The 9,710-nt window shown below is 39.1% G+C and overlaps 1 protein-coding gene across 1 annotated transcript in view; it reads right to left on the bottom strand.

Annotated features, from left to right (window-relative positions):
• LOC107601257 (trinucleotide repeat-containing gene 6A protein-like) overlaps window positions 1-9,710 on the bottom strand; it is a 34,093-nt gene that overhangs the window by 19,783 nt on the left and 4,600 nt on the right. Inside the window, exon 3 of the mRNA XM_016293371.1 lies at window positions 208-525. The gene's annotated coding sequence lies outside the window, so the exon portion shown is untranslated. The remainder of the gene's footprint in view (window positions 1-207; window positions 526-9,710) is intronic.

Here is a 9,710-nt window from a genome sequence, read left to right as displayed (position 1 = left end):
AAAAAAAAAATTGTTGTTTTGTGTGGGGGGGGGGGGGGGGGGGGGGGGGGGAGTACCCCATGAACACACATATCTGTCCTTGTATGTTTACCTAACATGCCTGAAACACCTCTGCCTACCAGCAATGGCTAACTTTAAACATATCATGGATCTCAGCACACCTGGCTGATCCGTAACCCACAAGGTAATTACTCAGAGCACCAGTACCTGAGAGGTGGATTTGGGCACAGTGTAGGACAGACCTCTCAGTTGTAAGCTCCCCTGGCTGGCTAGAGTTGAGCTGCACTTGAGTTCCCAGGGTGGCAGCGAGGACCGTGAGGGATTGCCCACGCTTCAACAGCTGTTTCTGTTTGTGCTGACAGAGACGCAACGGAACTTCACAGAGCGGGTACCGAGGCAGGGCTTGGGGCTGGCCACTGGCTGGGGCCCTCTTGGCATTGCTGATGGCGCAGGTTACAGTGGAGGTGCTGCTGTTCTAATTGGCAGACTGAGGCTGGCTGAAACTGGACTTGATATGTTCTGGCACTGAAATCAAAATAAAAACAGGATTCAGAATTCAAAACATTTTCCCCCATTACTGGATTACCATTTACTACAATAACATTTGGTACCCTACATGCGAAACTCTGTGTATGTCAGTTTTCTTTGTGGAATTTTTCCACACCCGGAGACGTAAAAAACATCCCAAAAGTAAAACAAAAGAAATAAGTTTAATCTCATTAAAAACTGACCTCATTTTAAACTGAAGGCCAATAATCTAAATAAGATAGGACTGTGTTTAAGTTATCTACTTGGTTTTCTTATAGAACATATAGAGCCAGCCAGTGTTTCTGCTAGGTTTACAGATTTGATGTAGGGCTGGACGATATGGCCAAAATTTATATCATGATATATTTCTTAATTTTGGTCGATACAATATAATTCCGATATCGATATGAACACTATTAAAAAAAGCCTTGTAAAAACTGCCAAGAACACCCACAACAGATGTCTGTGCATACAAACTTATGAAAAAGGAATTTGCCAAGTATATGACACCTCATATAAAACCTTTAGAAAAAAATGGCACAAATAAATGAATGTTCACCTTTTATTTGTATTTAGCCTTCATACAAACAAGAAATGTGAAATCACTGTCAAATAAACATCTCAGACTCACCTTATTAATTATTAATATCTTCTAACATACCAGTCAAAAGTTTTTGAACAGTAAGATTTTTATTGGTTTTAAAGAATTCTCTTCTGCTCACCAACACTGCATTTATTTGATCCAAAATACAGCAAAAACAGTAACATTTTGAAATAATTGTACTATTTAAAATAACTCTTTTCTATTTGGAAATATTTTAAAATGCAATTTATTCCTGTGATTTCAAAGCTATATTTTTAGCATTATTACTCCAATAGAAAGTTCAGAAGAACAGCATTTACCTGAAATAGAAATCGTTTGTAACATTATACATTTCTTTATCATCACTTTTGATCAATTTAATGCATCCTTGTTAAATAAAAGTATTAATTTCTATCATTTTTTTTCCAAAAAAAAAGAAGAAAGAAATCATACTGACTCCAAGCTTTTGAATGGTATAGTGTATAATGTTACAAAAGCTTTTTATTTCAGATAAATGCTGATCTTTGGATCTTTGTCCATCAAAGAATTCTGGGGAAAAAAAATACTCAACTGTATATTGATAATCAGCAAATCAGCATATTAGAATGATTTCTGAAGGATCATGTGACACTGAAGACTGGAGTAATGATGCTGAAAATTCAGCTTTGATCACAGGAATAGATTACATTTTAAAATATATTCAAATAGAAAATATTTCTAAATTTTACTGTTTTTGCTGTACTTTGGATCAAATAAATGCAGACTTGGTGAGCAGAAGAGAATTCTTAAAAAAAAAAAAAAAAAAAAAATCTTACTCTTCAAAAACTTTTGACTGGTAATGTTATAGATAATGTAATGTATAGGTAATGTTATAAGGCTGATTATTGTTATAGATTGAAACAAATGTGCTTCAGACAGGATAAAGAATATGAAAAGTGCTCTGAGTTGCTGCAGAAAAAAAAGAGCAACAACAAAAACATGCTGTTAGAGACGGGCTTATTGAAAATGCAAACTGATTGTCTGCCAGCAGGAGGTGCATTGAGAGCAGTAGAACTCGTGGTTTCTCCGGTAATGGCTGTAAATCAAAGCAGCTCAGCTCATGAACGCTACTTTAGCAGATAAAATGAAAATGTCATCGAAACTTTTCTGAAGACAGTCAGTTCTCTTCAGAGATACATTCATATAAAACACCCGAGCCACGTTTTGATTTTGAAACGTGCAGTGCTAATGTTTATTCAACTAAGTCAAACGCCACAAATAGATCAATGCATGGGAAACACTGGTAATGTATATTATCAAAATATCGGAAATGTGTTTAAAAATCATATCACCGTTATTGAAAAGAATTATAATCGTGATACATTGATATTGAATTATTGTCCAGCCCTAATTTGATGTGACATTTTCGGGACGCGCCCTCTCTGTCCGCTGGTGGGAGTGTGCTCACTTGTGTAGGGCCCTATGAAATCAATTTTATTTTTTACCAAATTCCATTTTTTTTTTTTTTTTACGAATTCTGTTTTTCCATTTTAATTTTTCTGGATTCCGCTTTTTTCTGTTTTAATTTTCCTGGACTCTTTTTTTAAAGGGGTCATGCGATGCTATTTTAAAGATCATTATTTTGTGCACAGTCTGCTCTGATTGGCCAGCTGACCCAGTGCATTGTGATTGGCCAAACACCACAAGCACGCATCGGAAATGTAACGCCCCTTACCATAATCGCGAGCTTCAGCTTTCAACATAAATGTAAAGCCAGTAAATAATGTCCTTAGTTATACCATCAGTTCAAGCCCGAAAGGGGAACATAGTCGCGTGACAGACACAGTGATGATGCTCGTATGTATTTGCAGTACACAAGCCACGGTTAAGAAAGCTGACTCCACTGTGATGTGACCCCCCCCCTCTCTCTCACGCACACACACGACGCGATGCTCTACACGGCGCAGAACTCCACATTTGAACAGTCAATAGCAAATACTTAAATTATTAAGAAAACATACTTAGAGTAGCTGATTCAGAATAAGCACCAGATTGTCATAGCAAAGTTGGAATTGACCCATTTGTTTTTTTTAGAAATAGCCTTTGTGCACAGCCAGCCTTGTATTTTCGGGACGCGCCCTCTCTGTCCGCTGGTGGGAGTGTGCTCACTTGTGTAGGGCCCTATGAAATCAATTTTATTTTTTACCAAATTCCTTTTTTTTTTTTTTTTTACGAATTCTGTTTTTCCATTTTAATTTTTCTGGATTCCGCTTTTTTCTGTTTTAATTTTCCTGGACTCTTTTTTTAAAGGGGTCATGCGATGCTATTTTAAAGATCATTATTTTGTGCACAGTCTGCTCTGATTGGCCAGCTGACCCAGTGCATTGTGATTGGCCAAACACCACAAGCACGCATCGGAAATGTAACGCCCCTTACCATAATCGCGAGCTTCAGCTTTCAACATAAATGTAAAGCCAGTAAATAATGTCCTTAGTTATACCATCAGTTCAAGCCCGAAAGGGGAACAGAGTCGCGTGACAGACACAGTGATGAAGCTGGTATGTGTTTGCAGTACACAAGCCACGGTTAAGAAAGCTGACTCCACTGTGATGTGACCCCCCCTCTCTCTCACGCACACACACGACGCGATGCTCTACACGGCGCAGAACTCCACATTTGAACAGTCAATAGCAAATACTTAAATTATTAAGAAAACATACTTAGAGTAGCTGATTCAGAATAAGCACCAGATTGTCATAGCAAAGTTGGAATTGACCCATTTGTTTTTTTTAGAAATAGCCTTTGTGCACAGCCAGTACTCTTCTAGGTTCAAAAAACTGTCATCCATAAAATGCGTTGCACAAATTCAAACATCTGGATTGTGCTGTTCTGTTGTAAATAAATCTTAACCAATGATTCCTCATTGCATCTACTTTCGGAAGGCCAAATAACGTGCTTTTGCTTTCACACAGAGAAACACAGCGTCTCCCTGACATGGCTGCATCCACACTACTGCGGTTCCTGAAACCACGCCTTCTTTCTTTGCATGAACATTTCAGCAGCATTATGCAAATATTTCCACATCGTGACGTAGAGATGTGGGGGCATGTTTGAATGAGGCTTTTTGGCTCGGTCTGGATCAGCCTTCTCTTTTAGATAGAATAAATCCTTTTGTGGGAGACTTTGAGCTTTGTAACTCTGCACATCTTATACATGCACAAATAGCTACGTAACACTAAAGAAAAGGAAAAAAAGAAAATCGCATCATATGACCCTTTAATTGTTAAATTAAATTTTATTAAAGGGGTCATATGATGCGATTTCAATTTTTCCTTTCTCTTGGGAGTGTTACAAGCTCTTGGTGCATAAAGAAGATCTGTAAAGTTGCAAAGACTAAAGTCTCAAATTCAAAGAGATATTCTTTATATAAGTTCAGAGTCAGCCACGCCTACCTAAAATGGCTTGTTCTAACACGCCCCCAGATATCTACATCACTATGTGGGAAGATTTGCATAATGCCGCTTAAATGTGCACGCAAAGGAAGGCGGCGTGGTTTCAGGAACAGGTTTAGTGTTGATGCAGCCATGTCAGGGAGACGCTGCGTATTTCAGTGTGAAAGCAAAAGCACTTTATTTGGCCTTCCGGAAGTTCGACTTTGCTATGACAATCTGGCGCTTCTGAATCAGCGACTGTAAGTATGTTTTGTTATTAGTTTACGTGTTTGCTTTTGACTGTTAAAATGTGGAGTTTTGCGCAGCGCAGAGTAACGCGTCTTGTGTGTGTGTGTGTGTGTGAGGGGAACAGGGTCACATCACAGGAGAGTGAACTGCCTGTCAGAAATCATAGCACGTCAGCTGTCTTAACCGCGGCTTGTGTACTGCATCATCACTGTGTCTGTCACGCGACTCTGTTCCCCTTTCGGGCTTGAACTGATGGCAAAACTAACGACATTCTTAACTGTCTTGATATTTACTTTGAAAGCTAAAGCTCGCCATTATGGTAAGGGGCGTTACATTTCCGACGCGTGCTTGTGTTCGGCCAATCACAATGCACTGGGTCAGCTGGCCAATCAGAACAGACTGCGCTTGTCAAAGGAGGGGGCTTTGTTGAAAACGACGTGTTTGAGAGAGGCGGGGCATAGAGGACCTACAATAATGTACAGTATTTGAAAAATTGTGTTTTTTGAACATTAAAGCATGTCAACATAGTGTTACACCAAATACACAAAATAATGATCTTTAAAATAGCATCATATGATCCCTTTAAACCAAATTTTAATTTTGCCGGGTTGCCGTGAATGCCTTTAAATTTCTGTGTGATATTAGGCTAGTTTTTATGACTGGATACCACGATTCCGTCCGCATCGCTGACATCATAGGGCCCTACCTATGGGTGCGCGCACGTGTCTGTCTGTGTGTGTAACGCCGCTGTGCGTGATGCATAAGAATAAGGGTAAATAAGAGCGCCCCCCAAATATAATGGCAGGGGAAACACTGTAGAGCCATTCCAATCATATTCATGATTACCATGATAAATCCACAGTAGAGGCCCCCCTCTACATCGTGTCCAAGTTATTCAGCAGTCCTCAACTATTCAAGCAAACTCGAAACTTATGTTGCTAACATAGTACAGACTTGTGACTACCATCACACAAATAGGGTGTCATTGTGTCACAGTCTAGCAGTTTATTAATATAATCTTGCAGTTATCAGAAACTGCTTAAGATAGTAGGTTGTAAAATGCAGTGAAAACTTAGTCTTAATCTCAAGAGAGTCATAGTCCATGTATACAATTGTTGAAATGCGTCAACTTCTGGCCTCACTAAAACAATATTCTCTTTGAGAAATTTCCATACAATAAAAAAAATGAATAATATAAAGACACCAACAAAGAATCAAAATATTTATGACTATTTACTAAATACATGGGGTGGGGTGGGGTGGGGGGGGGGCTTATAATGAAAAAGGTTCACCAGTGGGTGTTATTAATACAGAAAAAATGACTGACTATATGTAATACAATCCCTTTTGAAACTGAAATTTTATTATGGAACGGTTACATCCACTGGTACTGTACTGGTACTGTATCAGATGGTAATATCATATGATGACTGCCTTCATATTTGATATTGCAAGGTATTTCAAAAATGTTACATGCCCCCAGAAACACATTATCATCATGATGCAGTCTGGTTCTTCACTGAAATTATTAATCTAGTTTGCAAAAAAAAAAAAAAAAAGCAATGCATCTGATTTCATATTCTCTACATAAATTATTTCCATGCATACAGGTTGGAAAACATACAATTCTAAAGAGCAGAAAGTAAGTCACCAACCAGTAGTTTAACAGTCCACCACTGCACATTCAGCTTCATAACACTGTTAATGCACTGCACCCTCAGCACAACTGTTTGCAATATCCAGCAGTTTATTCATGGATATTGTTTTGACTGTGGAATTTCCTCTTTAGGAATGACCTCACAGAGCAGTAATTCAGATTCATGTAAAAAAATTAATACATTTCAATGGACAGACCACACAAGGTGCAAAAACAGAGACAATCCCGATCTTTCCAGAACAGGTCTAGAACACAGAGCTATCAAACTGACTAGTATGATCATTATTCCTCTCACATCAGACTTTTATTAACAAAACAAATAAAAATACACCATGCTATAGGGCAGGCTATGCCTAATATAAAATAAATAACTTGCATAAAGTTTAAATAGGTATACAAAACTGGAAATAAGTAAACATGTATAATATAACCAAATAAATAAGAAACGTAGTACACCTTGATGTCAAATAAAATAAATGACACAAAGTCTAAATAAAGTAAAAATCAGCAAACAATGTGGAACCAATTAAATAAGAAACGAATGTTTAAAAAAACTTCCAAAATCAGATAAACGGCAAAAGTCAACAGGCGAATATCCAAAATATTGCCAAACAGGCGCTTTTGCATTATCATCTGCGATCATCTTGTTTGTCTCACCCCACTCTTTTTGTCAGTCAGCTCGACTCACTCTTCTCACTGGATAAATGAAATCTGATCTGTGATGCGCCTGTCGTTCGGCACGCTGCATTGAGCATCCGCATTCAGTTTTTAATTGTAGTGTCTGTTCTTTTACTGAACTAAATGATTTTTATTACTATAAAAAAATCTAAACGACGGTGGGGGTCGGTGATGCGGTGGGCTTAACACCGGTATCACCATCAGCACCGTCTATCGCAGCAAGACTAATTTATAATGACCACAAATTCAAGACATGGGGGCAGAAAATGTATAATCATAGCCTAACACTTCATATCGTTCCTTTCACACGAAGAGTGCAGTTTTTTTATTTCTCCAAAAAATACTATGATTACAAATGTGATATTGATTTAAAAAAAATTTTTTTTTTTACAACAGTTCAATAAACAAGTTAATTAAGAGACTTACGTTTTAGACAGACTGTATAAAAACATGGACGTAGTGTCCGTGACGTCACCCGTTGGTTTCTGAAGAGAGGTTTGAAGCTCAAAGTGGGCCGCAGCCATCTTGACAGTGCATCACAGCACGTCACTCCTGGATAATTGAAAATGGGCAAAGAGGCGGGAGCTGGTTGCTGAAACCACGTCCACCTAGCTCGACGGCGGTGACAGAAGCGGCAATCCACCTGTCACTCAAGTGGCCACGCCCTTAATTATGCAGAACTGTAAGGCTTAACATAATTTAAGCGGATGAGTTATAAAAAAAAAATTAACCGCCAAAGTTGTCATGAAGGGCAAAATTTGCTATATAGACCAAAACCACTTTTTGTACCAGGCTGTAAAAAAAAATTTCTGCTGTAAAGTTGCCCATTTTAACATGGGGAGTCTATGGGACTGACTCCAGCCTCTAGCAGCCAGTAGATGAATTGCAGATTTAGGGTGCTTTCACACCTGGCCCATTGTTTCGGAACCTGGTGTTTCCCCCCCCCCTTAGCTCGGTTCGTTTGGGCATATGTGAACACAGCAATCGCGCCCGGATTCGGGCCAAAACAATCGGTCCGAGATCGCCTGAACGAGGTGGTCTCGGCTCGATTGAAAACTAACTCTGGAGCGGTTCGGTTGTAGTGAGAAAGCAATCCGATCTAACGGACCAATGAACTAGGCTGTATCACAATGTATAATGGGTAATTAATTTTTGCTAATATTTCAAAATGAACCTGTGAATGTCTGTGGGTGAGCATATCTTCGCCATTCAAAATAAAAAAGCAAATTTTTTCATTTTATAATGCCGACTTATTGCTCTTCTTCCTAGTAGGTGCATCTTAAAAAAAAATTTCCCGATGAATCCTGGACTCCTGCTCAAAATGATAAATTAACCAACGCATTTAGTAAAAGGGAGAAAGCTTCTGGTAATCTCCTTAACGGATTACACTGGGAAATTACTCCTCTATAAACAGCCAACTATCTCTGTGGGTCAAACCGGCAAGCACTTTTTCCCTGGCTACCAACACTAGTTCTGCAAAATTATCTGCTAATCTATGTAAGATACACAATGTTTATGTAGTAAGTGAGCTTAATGAGGTCAGCAACTTACTATGCATTGTACATTAACAGTAATATACTAGTGCTTGTTTAAACAGGACGGGGGGTAGTTTAAAATAAGAGACATTGGAAATGTCCAACAAAAAGTTGTCAAAGTAGTTGATATTATATTAACACAGCAAATACGGTAATATTGTTAATTCTGCACCAGTAACTGGTTTACAGTGCAACACAGTAGGTGGCAGTCTGTGCACACAAGGGTCAAGCTGAAAGTATACTTCTCTTTTCACATGTACGCGCAGGTCGCAAATGCGCATTGAATTTGTTTTGCAGTAATCAGTTGTGCCTCAAGGTGGCAACACTGTCCTGGGGCGTTGTTTCACAGTAGAAGATTAAACTAAAGTGACAGAACAAAATCAACAACAACAAAGGCTCACATTGACAAGTGCTTGTGAGCGAGAGGGTATGAGATAGCTCAGCTTTGGTTTAAAATGGTTAAAAAAATATTTATTATTATCGGTCATTATAACATACAGGGAAAAATAGAGCAGACACTAGACATGGATGAAGCTTTCTAGAGCATATGTGATGACCTCCTGCGTTTGCGCACAACGTCAAGTGGAGTATACTTTGAAAGGCTACGCATTTGACTGTACGCATACGCCAGGGGTGGCGAACTCCGGTCCTGGAGAGCCGCAACCCTGCAAAGTTCAGCTCCAACCCTAATTAAAACTCACCTGCCTGTAGCTTTCTAGTAACCCTTCAGACCTTGATTAGCTTGTTCAGGTGTGTTTGATTAGGGTTGAAGCAAAACTCTGCAGGGCTGCGGCTCTCCAGGACCGACGTTCGCCACCCCTGGCATACGCTAACGTACGAGAACAAAATGAAGTATACTTTGGGCTTAAGTGTACAGACTAAGTGTAGCCTTTCAAAGGATACTATTTGACAGTATGCGCGAACACAGGTGGGCGACACACTCCAAGTTTCATCTTTGTCCAGTGTGGGCACTATCTTTCTTCAGAAGTTACGACCGATAAAATAGTCTTCGTACCATTTTAAACTACACTGAATATAACCCAGCTATTGGGTTGTTTTGACCCAGCGGT

This window comes from Sinocyclocheilus grahami, unplaced genomic scaffold, assembly GCF_001515645.1.
Source record: "Sinocyclocheilus grahami isolate Dianchi unplaced genomic scaffold, SAMN03320097.WGS_v1.1 scaffold302.1, whole genome shotgun sequence".
NCBI lineage: Eukaryota > Metazoa > Chordata > Actinopteri > Cypriniformes > Cyprinidae > Sinocyclocheilus > Sinocyclocheilus grahami.
Note: the sequence above shows the minus strand (reverse complement) of the source record. Positions and strands in the feature narration are given on the sequence as shown.